Source organism: Stegodyphus dumicola, chromosome X2 (assembly GCF_044657685.1).
Source record: "Stegodyphus dumicola isolate Sdum_Otavi_A_Nest chromosome X2, ASM4465768v1".
In the NCBI taxonomy this organism is placed as follows: Eukaryota; Metazoa; Arthropoda; class Arachnida; order Araneae; family Eresidae; genus Stegodyphus; species Stegodyphus dumicola.
Window position 1 is genome coordinate 36,709,631 of NC_140781.1, and position 17,332 is coordinate 36,726,962.

The 17,332-nt window shown below is 33.3% G+C and overlaps 1 long non-coding RNA gene across 3 annotated transcripts in view; it reads right to left on the bottom strand.

Annotated features, from left to right (window-relative positions):
• Positions 1-3,325: 3,325 nt before the first annotated feature.
• LOC118185804 (uncharacterized) overlaps positions 3,326-17,332 on the bottom strand; it is an 83,839-nt gene continuing 69,832 nt past the window's right edge. For all 3 annotated transcript variants that reach the window (XR_015038850.1, XR_004757647.2, XR_015038851.1), the window contains one exon: positions 3,326-6,263. This is a non-coding gene — a long non-coding RNA (uncharacterized LOC118185804). The remainder of the gene's footprint in view (positions 6,264-17,332) is intronic.

A 17,332-nucleotide genomic window follows, 5' to 3' on the forward strand; every position in this document is an offset into this window, starting at 1 on the left:
TATGATTTGGTGTCTAATGCAGGGGGGCTTTATTGACAGATTTAATCCTCCGGGGTCACCTTCCTCGGCTTCTTATTTCCATCTCCAATTCAAGCCATAAATTTTTTCTTGCTGCTGGAAAATTTTCAATTCCCCATATTTAAAATTTGGATTATGTGCACTAATGCTTTTAGTTACTTGTCTTCGACAATGTTCTTCGCACAAGCATGTTCCAAAAATACTGAGCTCAACCTTTACGATGGCAGTTCCTTCTTCAAAGAGAATTCTAAGTATATAAGCAGGCGGTTTCCTTAGCTTCCAAGCACTTTTTTTTTTCTCCTGTCTGTCCTTGACATCGACATTTTCAAGCAATTACAAATGGAGAGAAAAACATTTTGAGAAAGTCTTTTAGAGAAAATTTTAAGCAGTGAAGAATACTATGTTTTTATTTATGGATGTTATGTTATCGGCGGGCTAAACGTTGAATAAAGAACTAGAAACAAAACAAGTACGGGGGGGAGGGGGGGGAATTCAACTTAAAATGAGACTTTTAGCTCAAAGAAACACCTACTATGGATTAATTAGTGAGCTTTCTTAATTAAATCAATGGTTGTAGAGTCATTAGGATTTTTTGGAAGCCAGAGAGATGAAAATTATGCAACCGCCTTCGCCGGGAATCGAACCACGGACCTCTGAAATACCGGCTCAGCGTGCTACCGTTACACCACGCAGGCACGCTAGGGAAGTGGGAGAAATACCTTATATACTCCCCTTTTTAAAGGGCGACTAGGATTTTAGGGGACCTAGTCGCCAAATCCTGGGTGCGGAGAATCATCATCCACAACCCTTTTAGTTCGAGCGCCACTTGTAGAGTCATTAGGATTTTTTGGAAGCCAGAGAGATGAAAAATATGCAACGCTTCGGCGGGAATCGAACCACGGACCTCTGAAATACCGACCCAGCGTGCTACCGTTACACCACGAAGGCAGGCTAGGGAAGTGGGAGAAATATCTTATATGGTGATGAACATCAATTCTTAATCATAATATAAAATAAAGAAATTTCAAATATTAAATAAAGAAATAAACTACTGAATGCAGTATCATACGAATGCAGGGATTAAACCAAAGATAACTGATTTTTGACTGGTTTTTTAGTTTTGAAACAGTCGCTTGAAACGTTAACTAATTTGTTCACGATGGAGCGTGGAAGAAATGAGAACACAAAATTAAGAAATGGCTAGGATACAAAAATATTTTTGTCTATAATGATGAGAAAATGAGCGTATATCAGCAGCGAAATAGCAAAAGGTTTATAAAATATCGTAGCATGAAATTCTTTTACGGAGCTCTTTCGTTCGAGACACGTTCCCATTTATTTTCTTCAGATGATATATAAAAAGGGGTTAACGGAGTACAGTACTCTTCCACTTTCTGTATTCCCTTAGGTATCATTTATATGTCATATTTGGAAATGCTTGGAAAATGCTTGCAAACCGTCGGTTTTCAAAGCATGTGGAAAATTGCGAAAATTAGGAAAGAACACGCTTCATATTACAGTGCTTACAGATTGCTGATAAAATATTCTTGAAATGGAGTCTGAAGTTTAGAATCAGATCTTTGATATAAGTGCTCTAAATCTTTGCTTCCTTGCAATAAAATTTGTCTGTCCATCTATAGCAGATCTTATTTTCTGACCATTCCAATAATTATTTCCATGATATATTGTTTGAGGTAAGCATATTCCTCATATATATCAATTTGCAATAAGTTATGATTTGGTATTATTTTATTAATTAACTAAAAGACTGTTTCAACTTGACTCGAGAAGGGGTATCTTTTAATATGAGCCAGTTGTACATTTCGATCTCCTGAAATATTTTTTTTTCTCCATTTCTCCAAATAAGTAAAAGAAGTCTGATAAAATGAAACAATAGCTTCTCGAAATTCAATAATTTCGTACACCAGTGCATTTAGCATTTATTGGAATAACATTATCCTCTATCTTGCTAAATACTGAAGCTTTCAGAGCATCCGTCGAAACAATTACATCGAATACAGACACAGAGTAATCCCAGTGTTAATAAAATGTAGTCAAGCTTCTGCCACTGGATTTTCAAAAAATTCTAAAATAAGCATGGGACCCTTTCCTTCAGATTGAAAACAAGTCTTTGATGTTAAAAAATTTGAAGTACCCTTTCAATGGCGGGAAGGAATGCTAACCATCTTGTTTATGAATACCTTAGTATCAATCAATAATTGGTTTCTACGAAGTCGCACATATTTTTCAATGTTTTTTCTCTAACAGCTTAACATTTAATGTTACACATCTTACTCCAATTAAACCACGGTTAAGGTATAAGGTATTTCTCCCGCCTTCTTAGCATGTCTTCGTAGTATAGTGGTCTTCACGTATTCCAGAGGTTCGCGGTTCCATTCCCGGTGAGGGCGTTCCTCATTTCTCATCTCTCTCTCAATTTTAAAGGTTTCGTTTCAGTTTAACAGAAACATTATTTCTTCCATGTCTGTCAGCTCCTCCAAAGTTAGAGTTCGTATTATCGGCACAAATACCAATAACTTTTTGTTTTAAATTAATTTCTTTAAGAGTTTCTTCTTTTTCAAGTTAAATAATTGCTGACAATATCGGCTGTTTTCCCAGGTAAGGATTTCACGTTAACTTAATAACTTCAATCTATAAATCTAATAATTATTGGAAAAAGTTTTAATTAATTGTGACTGGACGCATAAATTAAGACTGAAACAAATGAACCCTTATTTATGCGGCCGGTATGGCGTGCGTCTCTTAACTTAAGCTTGTATTCTCAGTTTGTAATCTACACTACTTAAATAAATACATTTAAACTTTTACGTTCTCACAATACTGTTTTTTGGGACAATTCGGGACAAATACTTTAAATTCGGGACCAAAAACAAGTTGAAAAAAATCGGGACATGGACTGAAAATTCGGGGCTGTCCCGCGAAATTCGTGACGTATGGTCACCTTGCCTTTAACATAAGATAGTTGTCAATAGACGTACGACACTTTTTGGCCAGCAGCCAGTGGGGAGGAAAAGGACTTTCACTCTGGGAATATGCATACTTGCTACTCTGTCTGGGAAGCGAATGGTGTCTCACATGTTCATCTCGAAGAAACCGACAAGGAAATACTAAGTTTAAATAACACAAAAATTAAGACTTAGAAATAACGCCTTAACAACATCCACTTCAAGTTTCTGAATAAATTAACGAAAGGCGCATTTGTGAAGAACTGTCTGCTTCTCATTGCTAGATTTCTAACGTCTACAATTCGAAATTATTGCGGTAAGAAAACCACTCAAGAAACAAATGTTCATAAAACAAATAAATTTATTTTATATCTGTCTTGGCTATAGAACTGAAAAAGATAAACAGAAGTATTGAAGTTTGCACGCAGATCAATTGTACAGTCCAAATTAAAACAGGCACGTACAAATAGCAAATTAAAATGAAACTAAGCTAAGGGAACTAATTTGCTTTCATTTTAATTACTTTTCTCAGTAAATAAATTTCAAAACAAATTTCACTAACCACTTAAAAATTCCAGTTCTTTGCCTAACTAATAATAGCAAATGAGTGATTACTTTCTTCATAATAAATAGCATCTGTCGACCAAGGAAAGGCAAATTAATTTTGAAGTTTAAAAATCTATTCGCTCAGTTAGTCATATTCACGTTTATTCTGTGGGCTTTTTATGTCTTTATGAATTTTCTTACTTTTATGTTTGCTAGGGAAAATGGCAGTATACGACAGTCTTTTACATATTAATGGCCTTGTAGGGAAGAATATTTAAAATTACGACTGGTCAGAAAAATTAACCTAAAGCCTATACGTACATTACGAATCTAGATTTGTTTCTCTTTTTAACTAGATGTGGCAGACGTTTGCAAACTTCTAAATTTTACCATACATCATTTGCTTGCTTTGATGTTCTTTTAAGCAAAGCCCGGCTTGAGATTTCACTTCCAGGTCGCTGATAGCTGAATATCCTGTTATCCTTATCTAATCGGAAAATCTATTTACTATGGTTCACTTACTTTATTAGTAAATTTTATTGTTTGAATTCCTGTAAGAAGAACAAGTCAAGGGAAAAACATTACTTTCTTTAAACCGAATTTGCAGAGGAGTATTTGGCTCCATTCACATCATCAAAAACAGTTTTGATCAAAAAAGAGAGAAATCTTCGTATATTATACAAATTAGATTGAAGAGCCAATTTCCGAGTTTAACAGTAGATTTCCAAGTTTCGAAAAAGCTATAAGATTACTATATCACATTCCGTAATTACCCACTCAGCAACAGATGAGCTGGACTTGGTAGAAAAGATAAGACAGTAAAATTATCAGAATTGGCTAAATTTATTGCATTAAAACTGGAAAAAATCAACAGTTGCACTAAAGCAAAGAAATCCAAAACTCTGAAACAAGAAATGATCGCATAGACAGAAAACCAAAAAAGCGGTAGGTGCTGAAACAAGTGCATTTGAAGTTTCACTTCGAAAGTACTGTCAGGTTTTGGTCTTTGATTTCAAAATACTTTGACATAAATAATATATATGTGTGTGTGTGCGTGTGTAATATAAAAGATGTGTAAATCAAAATTATAACTTAAATTGGCAGTAGCCTCTTAATACTTCATTTTCATTTTGGTATTTCCCCTCTGTGTTCTAAAAATAATGATAAATTTACTGGACTGCATCATTTCTATATTAATCCGTATCATATGACTTTTACAAAACGATGATGACGTAGCTAATTCGGAACTCAACATTTCGAGAGCCGAAGCCTTTCTCTTAATAAATTTCCGAACTAGATGCTTCCAAACGCACCTGCTTGCTGCACTTTGGCGTAGCTAGACTGCTGCTTGCTGCTTCTCTTCTTACCGAAAAGCTGTCAAAAATGTAGATGTTCTGAATCAAGCACAATTAAAATGGCAAGCGAATTGTAGCCCCAAATGTGAATTTAAATAAAAAAGAATATTTAATATGTCTTGGCTTCCAAATTTGCTGTTCATTATGGATCAGCATCTACGCCAGTCAGCTTTCCTACATCATTACAGACATATATCTTAACGGCATATATCTTATATCGCCACTTCCGACAAAAATTAGGAGCATTTTGAAAGTTTGGAAAGCCATCCTAGTAGCAGTACATAGCCAAATAGAATTACTTATATATTTTTTAACCAGAAACTTAATAACTGTACTAAATGAGAAGAATGTTTTGCAATTTTTTTGTATGAAGTATCCAGAAAAATGATGTCCAAAACTTCGTACAATTCTGGCTGCAGTTTTCAAACATTAAATTTCTCCCTTTTTAGCCTTATTATCCTTACTAAACCTTTTTAGCCATATAAAATTATTTCGTATTGACAAAAACAACATATAGCTTCTTGCATGAATTATTGCAAAAGTGTAAGCAAATTACAACAGTTCATGCAAGAAGATATGTATTTACAGAAAACAACACGCTACAAAAAGCCATGACTGAAAACAAACATGTTGCTTAACCATGACTGATAAATAGAATATAGCCGAATGAAATTTATATACGAATAAATACATTAAGTGCATGCAACTATCTATTTATTTGCTATTAAATATTCTTTTCCCGAGAATCGATCATGTGAAGATTCGGAAAATAGCATCTTAAATTTCTGGAAAATTGCCAACTAGCGCTGCATCATCAAATATTATTAACAGATATTTTTTTATTTGCTTATCACCTACAATATAGCTGCTAATTTTTATCAGTACATATTTCTGAATGAAGCTGAAATTTGAGTCATACATATTTTTGTTTCTAAAAATGCTGAGGGTTCAAAGCTGCCGGATTTTCCTTATGAGCGCCCACAAGCAGCCGAGTGGTAAAATCGCTGAGTTCGACTCGTGTTCAGATCTCAGCAGATGGGCTAGTTGCTTGGAGATGTTCGCAGTTTTCCTCATGTGTAATATGAGTACAAGCCAGTTTCCCTTAGAAATTCATCATGAATGTATTCTTCCTCTTAGGCAGGCAGCTCTGGTGTGCTTTGCCATGATCTAAATAATCCAGTCCTTCCTTATGAGTAGATAAATCGTTGAAAGCTTATATCTGCATCCCAGGCTTAGTTACAGGCAAAATGTTCTGGCTGTATTGTAACATTTACAGTTTCCTTCGTCCAAATTCAAGATAATTTCCCTTAGAAAGTAATCCATGTAACTATCCTCATAAAACAGAGAAGCAACAAGGTCTTTGTCCTATAACATTCACCTGTTCATGAAATGAATAAATAAAAATAACCTAATTTTTAATACATAGAAATATAATACAGAAGTGAATTAAAACTACATAAAGGAACTTGTAAAAATGATCTTGGAACTAAACCTTTTTATAGCTCATAAATTTTTCATATTTTTAATTATATAGATAATTTTTTACCTTATTTAAAAGACATTTTCGTTGAATGAAAATATTTACAAGAAATGGAAAGTTTAGAAGTTTTCGGGTTACATTTGCTATGAAGTTTACAATTCTTTTTTTCAATTATTTAACATCGTTAGATTTACAGTATCTAAAAAGTTTTTTTTTTTCCTGAAAGGCATAAAGAACCTCATAGCTAGTAATAATTAATTGGTTCATTTCAAAACTTTCTAACACCATATTAACCTTGAAATGACATTTCGACTTCAGAGGCATTCTTTTTTGACGTTACCAACATCTTTACGAGCAATAAAAATTTCCAGTCGTCCTCCAAAAGAACGGGAAGTCTTCGTTAACTCAAAACTGAAAACCAAAGCTGAAGCGGTGTTAAAAGCAAAAGTGTGCATGTCTTAGAACTACTTTCATTCTGCATTAAAAATAAAAAATTTATTTTTTAAATATTGTCTTAAAACACAGCAGAAATATTTCTAAAATATCAAGCCAAGCTTTAGACATAAAAGTAAATAATATATACTTAGTATTATCATATTTATCAAAACATAACCCAGATGGTCGATAAACCTAATACTTTTGTTCCTATTTTGTGTGAAGCTAACTAGAAGCAATCCTTTAGTTCATGCTAACACTTCAGACATGGTTTTGAACGTGCTGAATTTACTTTTCTTATTGCAGATTAACTGGAACAAATCCCTAAATGAAATTAATTAAATTAGCTTATATAAAAAAGAAAGGTTTAGCAAAATGGTACTTCTTTCGGACTTATTATAATCATTATCAAGATTATTTGTTCAAATATATATGTATCTCTGATCTAGTATGTAAACAAAGCAAATAGACAAGTTTTTAAAAGTTTTTAGAAAATTTGTTCAAAAATATATTTAAAAAGTTTAAGTTTTTTAGTTCCTGCTTATTCTTTAGCTGCTGCAGACTAAGAATAATTATACTTGGTGCAAGAGAAAAAGAATAGTAAGGTATTCAATTTCCGTGGTAAACAATAACTATTCTGTTTGCGTCGAGCATTACGATACGCAAAATACGTAGTCCAGACTGATATTGTAAACACAGACGATATTTTGTGGACTTTACAGTCATTTGCTCTGTTATGTTTTCCCTCTTCTATTCTTTTTATCTTTTATTTTTTTCTCTTTCTCTCTACTCTTTTCTCTGAAAGTATGACGTGAAAGACTCGTGCTTGGGCTGTTGCCAACCACGGGATGAACTCGTGCTTTGAATGCAAAGGGTGAAAAAAGCTACACCTCATCTCATCGCTGATTTGTTGCGTTTTACTTCGTTGTCTGACAAAAAGGAGGTTATTGAAATTATTAGATATAGCTTGTTGCATGTCTGTAACACTCATTTTTTGCACGAACGTTATTTCCATATCGCATTGATACGTAGAAATGCGATGCGCAGATTTAAACTGCTCTATAATATTTTATTGCATTTCTAAGCAATTCGATTATGAATGTATAATACTGAATTAAATATAATGATAATCCGAGTAAATAAAAAGTAAATATATATATATATATAGAGAGAGAGAGAAAGATGAAGTTAAAACTAAAACTAAACAGGCAAAAGAAAAACAAGTAATAAAATAAACTTTATATTAATAATTAAGCAAATTAATGGCATTGCAAATTATAAATGGAGTTAGCTGGATTTTTTTAATTAATTTTTTTTTAAATTGAAAACTAAAAATGGAGTCAAAAATAATATTTTCCATATCATATTAAATTAAAATATAGCCGTATAAGTCACTTAAACGTGGAAAAGCTGTAATCTTCAGACTCTTACGTTGAGTTTTTAATCTTTTTTCATTTATCATTTTTTTATCTTTTAAAACATCTTGATTTAAAAAAAATTGTCAATTAATTTCATTCATAATTTGTGATACAATTAATTTGCTTAATTAATATTATAGTGTTTATTTTTCTACTAGTTTTTTATTTGCTTGTTTAGTTTTAATTTTAACTTAATCGATATTTACAAATTATATATTATGAGCATTATGCACAGGAAATATTTTTTAAGAAGACTTTATTACATGTATGTTTTCCAATTTAAATGTATGTATATATACATACATAATGGAAAACTACTGTTAGATAAAATTCGGTAACAATCTGTCTACGTATAAAGCATAAACTCGAAGGCATGCTGAAAGCATAATTATTTATAATGCTATCTAGTTTAAGATTTGAACCTCATTCTTTATATGCAGTAGAACTCCAGTTATCTGAATTAAATGGGGGCGGAGTCACTTCAGATAATACTTGTTTTCGAATAACCCATGTCAACTATTTTCGGCATTTAAAGGTAGAACATGTAGTTCTACTTTTAAATACACACCGTTAAATATTTAAACTTTATCGTTTAAATGTAAATACCGCTAAGCAAAAGGGCGAATTACAATTCGTGTTCGCATTTTTGATAATGCAGATAGCTTTATCAAAAATTAGATAAAGAATTCAACCTGAGATTAACGTTGGGTTTCTAAAAATTTTCTAAACTGACTCGAATCCCTCAGTACAGCTTTTCTATAACGACAACATTCAATATAGTTGAATTTTGCTTATTGCAACGTTACTTTTTAATTATTTTATACACATTATTTAAAACAGTGATTCGTTTCCATTTCAGTTTTTTATCGCAACACCTAAAGAGCAACAGCAGGTCGCCTTCGAGTGTTCAGCATTTGACATTAAAAGCCAACTTTTGGATGGAAATCTCAAAGCTCACTATTTTTGCGTACTTTTTAGTGAAATCATTTGTTTTCGTTATAAGATATCTATTTACTTCACTAAAATCAAATTGAGCATTCAAAAGTTTTAAAGTGATTACTTTCTTTCGCAGCTAAACGAAGTTCGGTTAAGCAAGCTTTTACTACATTAGATTTCGAGCTGAAAATTTCCCTTTGCTCATCACTTGCCTTTGTGATGTAACTGGAAAAAAACATCCGAATAACATTGAAAGGTCCTGAATTCGGATCCTGACGAAGGCATAGCTAATTTTTCATGTTTCGCGGCTTCGTTAAAATTCTAAATGGACTGCACAAGGAGCGTTCGAACAAAAATACGGTAGACGACAATTTTTCACCACCTGGATTTGGTGACTTCATCCCTTTCTTCCCAGTCGCACTTTTAATGGGGAAGAGAGTAAGGGATTTTTTCCTTTCCTTGCATCATGCCTTCGTGGTGTAGTTCGAAGCACGTCCAGCTAGTGTCTGAAGGTTCGGAGCAATTCCCGGCGAGAGCATGGATGAGTTCTGTGTTCTCTGCGTTGAAAACAAACCTACTAACACTGCACTCTTAACTGCTAGACGCTTGGAACATTTACAATAGCTTGCTTAATTTACAGTTTATTTTATTTTGGATAAAACTTCGGATATTTTTTTAAGATGGAGAGTTGTTTCAATAATTCCTCCTCTACCGCCCCTAAGTGCTAAAAGCCACGTTTACTACTTGATTTTCTTGAGAGTTAGTTATCTGCTGTGCTGTATTATTCTCGCCATTAGGCTTACACTGGTATTTAGGTCTGAGCCAACCAGCGAGTTTCCTGTCTGTGTAACCTTTTCGGCTAATTTACGATTAACATAAATTTAATATCAGTTCTCTCACTTTTTGATTTACGTCGTAAATGCTGGCTGGTTTTGTAAGTACAAGACATGCCTTTTGATAACTTTATCTGAATTAAATAAAAAAAAAGGTCGTTTACACCCTTCACAGTCTCTGTGGTAATTTCCAAGACATAGAGATAATTATTTTAAGTCTTAGGTAGAGTTCTCGTAAATTGTGTTATCAAAGAGAACAAAACTCTATAAGGATTTGCGACAGACAGAACTTTATAATACTAGTGATCAGTTTATTAAACATTTAATGATTTGTTAAGTATGCTCCTAAACAATAGCTTTGATAGAAATAGAATTCTTTGTTCCGACTTGAAAGGCAGACTTTAAATGCTAACGGTACTTTACTGTGGAGATTCAAAAATAAACGAGCGATCTGAAAATGAGACCAAACTGAATAGCTCATGATCCACAGAATGGAATGTAAGTATGAAGGAGGACAAAAATATGAGTCATCTGTTCAACTGTATTATACAGAAGTAAGACTCAATCAGAATAGTCATTATGAAGTATCTATTTAGTGAGCTTCCACGAAATAATCAAGCATTACCTTTTGAACTCTTAAATTACGTGATGATATCAATTAATTCACATCTGGAATACGCTCATACAAGAAAGTGTTTTTTTATATATATATATATATATATATACTGTAGACGTCCAGTCTTTCTTCTGTTACTCATTTGCACATTTTCTCTCCTCTTTCTTATCAAGAAACAGGAAACTTATTGAAATAATATAATTCTCCAACACTTATCCAGAATGGAATAATCATATATACACATTAAGCTATTCATTCCCTGGATATTAACTCCTTCTTCAGACACCCTTGCACTGCCATGTATGAGGAAAAAAATTAGTTTCCTTTCTTAATAGCTTGTTCAATTCAGATTTCTGGTCATCTTCCAATTCTTCTCCACTCAGATGAGCAACAGCATATCATGCTCTTCCTTTCCTTTTATTTGCTTAATTTATAAACTTGAATTCAATTTTGGCAAATATCCAGTGACATTCCACTAGTCTGTAGGTAATTATATTCTAATACGCACGCAGTGGTTACAGATGAATCATTTTATAAGCGTTCTGCTAACTTTGCAAGAGAGAAAAACAGCAAATACTAGAAAATGTAATAGATAATAACCAAATATAGAGTGAGATGTATAAAAGCATTTAATATCTATCAGTATTGCTAAATATTGATGGGTCTATATCTTAATAAATTCACAGTAAGCAGAAAATATCGTAATCTAGAAAAGCATACCTAACTTACACAGCATCATAGCGTAGCTTATGTTAAACCTACTCACAGCACTCAAATTTACATTATCCTACAATCAAGAAAAATTGCCAAGTATGACATCTTTGAGATTCTTTTATAATAAAGTGTTTGCATCTTTTGATTTATGGAACATTGCACTAACAGTGGAAAAATGGAATACGTATGTAATGAAATGTAATGTAAACAGAACATGTACGTAATTTTATGCTAATTAATAAATTATTATGATTTGAGCATTTACTGTAACGTCTTCTTTCCGCTGTCCTCACCGGAATGCAAATTAGATTTTTTGTATTTTAGCTGAGAATTTTGAATGTTTAGTTTGGAGCTTCTAGTAGCCGCGTCTTGCTTTTATTTACCATCTCCAGCTCTGCCTAAATCTTATTCCGGTTTAAAGTCTTGCTAGCCGATGTTTTAAAATCGTGGCCGTTAAATATCTGAGCCAACTTAAATAGTCTGTCATGCGTAGTCTCCGACTACGTTTGTCTATTTTATGTGCAGTCTACGACTAAGTCCATACATTAATTACTTCGCAACAGCACGCATCTAAACATCACGCTCCATTGGGCCAACGCATATGTAGGATATGCGGGGAATGAGCTCGCTGATTCTCTAGCCAAAGAAGCAGCTTCTAATATAGAGGCAACGCAATGCTACTTCCCGGCACCAAGATCCTATCTTAAGCGCCGTATTCTGAACATATGGCAAACGAAATGGGACAACAGCGACAAAGGGCGTCGTACGTACGATTTTCTCCCAAAAGTCTGCATAAATAGACTTTGCTCTGCCGCACAGCTTACGGGATATATCAGTGGACATGGCTCATTCCCTGAGTATTTCTTCACCTGAGCCATCACGAACTCGGGTCTTTGTATTTGCGGAGCACAAGGAAGCCCTGACCACTATGTCACGGAATGTCCACTAACCGAAAGATTCCATTTCAGAATGCCTTCCACCAATATCAGCCCATTCAGACGGTTTATATTTAGAACTCCAGCCCTACGACAGAGAATCTACAACATCATTAACCTGCTAATGTCACCAGGACTGAATATTGTGGCCACGAGCTAAGTAAGAGCTATGTCAATTTTCTTCCTGAAACGTTTCCGTGGCGTTTGTACGAGCAAATTTAGGCTTTACTCCACCAGCGACAGTGCCAACGAATGCCACTAGTGCCAGAACTGCAGCAGTAAAAATAACTAATTAATTAAGTAATCAAGCAGTGAGGTATATAAATATTCAAGCTTACATGAATTTATGTATTCAATGTAAACTACGATGCATACGTAGTTTATGTATCCAAGAATTATTGTGTATATGTATGTAAGATAAAAAAATATGAAAGAAACCTTCTAAATTTAATTCACTATAACCTCATTTATTTTCTATTTCCTTTGGGAACTTCATCTACTTGTCCTAAAAATAGCGCTTTATTCTAAACTGAGTCATTCAATCTTCACGCGATCTTACGTAACCCTTAATGTAGATGCCTCTTGACCAATCACCAAATTACAAACCAAAACTTTTCTCTCCGCGTGCTTCTATCTTGCATAACTACGCACTTCAGCTTTGCTCTCTACTGTGCTAAGAGGTAATTTCGCTGGCTTGCTTTTTATCTCAACAATATCAAAAATGTAAATCTTCTGTGGAAAGGCACGACTAGACTGCCAAGTTATTGTGGCCACAAATATCAATTGGAAATAAAAATGGAATTAAAACTGCTTCGACTGCCAAGTTCTTTAGATATTACCATTATTAGCATACTACGCAATCAAAATTCTTCTTCAGTATGGATCTAAGCACGCATCGACACTGCTCCGGCTCTTTCCTTGTGCTCATATTATTACATATATATATATATATAAGTGTCGACAACCATACTAAGTACTCATAACTAATGTATATAGTATAATGTAATAAACTAATCAAATGTTTTTATTGCAATCAAGTATTCAAGTATATAACTAGTATTTAAATGTATAAACGGTATTTATAACATAATTATATGTATCTATTATAACGACGCATGTATGTACTCAAATAACGCAAGCCCCAAATAATGAATGTAAACAGGTCTAATGTATGCCTTACCGTAATCAAGCTGTCAAGTACATGACTAATATATTCATGTAACTTTATCGTGTATCCAATGTATTAATGTATTTTATTGATGGATCATATTTCATGCATTTAAGATTTATTATTATTATTATTGTTGTTGTTATTATTATTAGTACCAGTATCATTATTATTAATATTAATATTATCATTTGATATATTATTATTATTTTGTATGTACATGTATTATTATTATTATTTGTTGATGCATCTAAGAATTATGGCAACGTGCACCCAAGAGCATCACCAACGCATTCTAATAGCTAATATATTCTAACAGCTTATATTCATGCAACTAACGTATTCATGTAACATCATCCAGGTCCCTGTTCGTTCATGCGACTTTACAGAGAAGCAAATGCATTCCCGAGGCAGGCCGCCTGGGACTCGGGAGCTGCCGGTTCAAGATAGTGGAGGGCGTGGGATATATACCTATTTACTTTTGTTAGACATCAGGTGTCCCCGTCCTCCGTCACCTGTCACCTGTATCTACATTTAAATTTAACGTTTTGTTATTTTAAGTTTAAATACACGCAATTAGCAGATGCTTAGATTTGTAGAACAATATATGCTCTTCTCTTCAATTAAGACTTACATTATAAAGGTTATTTTAATTTTCTTCAGTCTTGTGTGATTTATTCCAGACTAAGCGATAACTCGCTATCAATCTAGTAAGGTCTGCAGTACTTTGACACAAGCTTCATAATACAGTACAACCCTAGACGTGAATGGGTATTCGCCATCAACTTGCATAGATGATAACGTATTGCAGTTGAAGAAATGTTTGATGCATCGTTATTACTTTATTAACAATGGGAATTTTGCAGTAAGAGGACCATAAATTTTTCCTCTGGTCTTAGTTCCTGCATCGCTAATAGAATATATTGGGTATCTACATTTATTGAGGTTTAGCAAATGTAGGGTTCTTGGAAATATCAACCTTCAGCTGCACAGTGTGCATCTAAGGGTTAGCATCTTTAAACATCCGGTCAACATCTTTGCCAATATGCGCTACATGTTTTTAGTACCAAATAACACTCCAAGAAAAAATCAGAATTTAAATCTCGAAACGCAATTTCCATTGAATGCCTATTGCCTTCGCACTATTGTAAAATTGAAAGATTGTGTGCTGAGCCATTATAATCGGAAGTTACATTATGTTACGAATATTTAGTTACTTACTTCTAGTTCCACTTAAAGGTCGAAATGCAGATAAGTCTCGTGCTATAATATATAATAATCACTTGCTTTATGTAACTTTAAACTCTCTGTTATTTAATATTGTTTAGATCATCATAATGTTCATGACAATAGCTTTTGAAACAGTTAATAAGTCATGTAGTTTGATTCCAATGCATGTTAATGACTTCAAAACTCCCCGCATTGTCAACTAAAATTACTAAACCGTTGAAATGTATGGCTGTAATTGGTTGAGCGTGTGTATTACTAAGTTTTCTGAGTAATTTTGGAGAAGTATGAATAATTACTATTTCTGCCTTACTATAAAATGGCGATAAACACTGAAGTTCACAACAAAGAATGTCAAACTCCTTCTCCTTTGCTTTTGTTTTCAAGACTTGAACTACAAAATGTTATGTACTGTAAAATATTATAGTCAGGAAAAGATATGCACATAGTTATAAAGTATTTTCTCCGTCCTTTCTGTATGCCTTCGTGCTGTAACGGTTATCACACTCGGCGCGTATTCAAGAGGTCTAGGTTCGAGTTCCGGCGAGGGCATTGCTCATTTTTCATGTACTCTTGTTTCAAAATAACCTAATGATTCTGCATAGTAATTAAGTATTTTATTTCACATAGAAAAATACTCAAAATTTATCATCACTGTATTCCTTGAAAATAAATTCCTCACTCTCATTTTTAACATATTGACAATCCCTGACTGTAAAACTTCGCTATATACTCAGATATGGCTAAAGAAAGCATTTGGACAAGGATACGCAGAGAAAACAACGTAATTACAAACAGTCCGTCTCAAAGAATCATTGGTTTCGAAATTTTTGAAGGGTCCGATAACAACTCAAGAATAACAATAAATTTGTCAAAATGTGAGCCCCTATGCTCACGGGACCACAGACAATGTCTATTCTGCCCATACGTTAAGATGACACAGATGACAAAGCAATCTGATAGAAAATAAAATCTTAGAGGTAGAAAACATGATAACATAAAACCTCGTGGTAAAAAAAAAGTCAATAATACTGTATCATCTTTTAGAACAAAGATATGGTTGTCCTGTGATATGATACAATAGTGTTCACGCTTTTCTTCTCATGTAATACGAATATAATGAAGAAGAAAGATAATAATACATTTTTCAATTGTTCTTAATTTATGTGATTGTTCAGTTGTTACTAATCACAGATTAACTTATTAAAAAAAATCAGCAAACTTCAAATATTGAATTATAACACTCCAACTAAACTGCAGTGCTGACATTAAGTATTGCTTTATTTTATACTTTGAGCTGCCCTTACCCGGAAAAGAAATTTTGCAGTCGAATAACGAATGTCTATAATAGAGCAGCTAAGAGTCTTTCTATGATTTAATGAAGTTTGAAAGGTATGAATTCTGTTCATGAATTATTACCATAATCGCAAACAGATAATAGGAATCAGAAAAATGAACCTTTCACCTTCGAATGGGCTATTTTTCTCAGGGTTTTCTCAGTAAGTGCATATCAGAAATGTATTGTTTCTGGATAAAAAATTACATATTTTAATTTTTAAAGGCGTGAAAAGGAAAATACTATCGAATCTTTCAAAATAAAAGGAAAAAAACAGCATTAAATTCTCCTTGTTTTATAGCAAGAGTTCTTAATCAGGGAGAATTCCCCCGTACGGGAAATTTCATAGTTTTCCAGGGTGAGAATTCGTTCAGTCTTTTACTTGCCTTATTAAATTTACTTAACAATTATTTTATGTTTAAGTAGCTTTCCTATCGTTGCTGCTTTCAACTCCCGCTTCCTTGGCAGAATGCCAATAGATTAGGAAGAGCGTATTCAAATGAGGTAAAAAAAGTTAGTACTTAAGGGAAGATTTTTAGAAAGTGAAGTTAGAGCATGTTCTGCCTGTTTGAAGGCCACGTTGTTTTCTTTGATTCTCTAGTGATTAGAATTTTTGTGGCGTTGAGCTATTCTTGCCATTAAGCTTGTTTACACCGACTTTTCGAGTCAGTGCCAGCTTGAGCGCTAGTTAACCTGTGAAGCCGTTAGGCTAACTTAACTTCATTAAGTTTTTCATTACCTTTTCAGTTAACCCTCTGACTACTCAATTTGTGGACCGAAATCTCTTCAATTTATTTTTTCATATTTTAAATCTCTATATATTGGAGAATTGAAATATGCATGTTTTCTTTCTAGAATAGATTTTATCATGACAAACTAAGCTGTCAGAAAAACCCATTTCAGGTGTTATCAGAAAAAAAAAATTAAATAAATTTCAATTGAATTACAGTGAATTTCTATTTATTACATAATATAAAAAAGTAAAATGTATATAACTTAAATATAATGCACTAAGGGAAAAATACCTTAAGAATATAGTTTAGTATGATAGAGTTCGAAACAGGGTTCAAGGCCAAAGTTCATATTCACAGGCTTTGCAGCAGATTCGTGTTTCTTTGCGATTTAGTTTTCCATCTGCATCTTTTCTTAAACAGCAAATAGCACACTGTCTTCGAGGCTCTCTTTTTATGGGGTTAGGTGGTATGTGGCTTGATTAGAAAAAGGCGGCAAACATAGTGAAGTTAGAGCGGTAAATATTAAGTACTTTTCAAATACCGCAATTTAGTGGACGACAAACGACAAAACCTGAATTAAACGTCTAATACTGTATATAATTTATTTCACTGGTT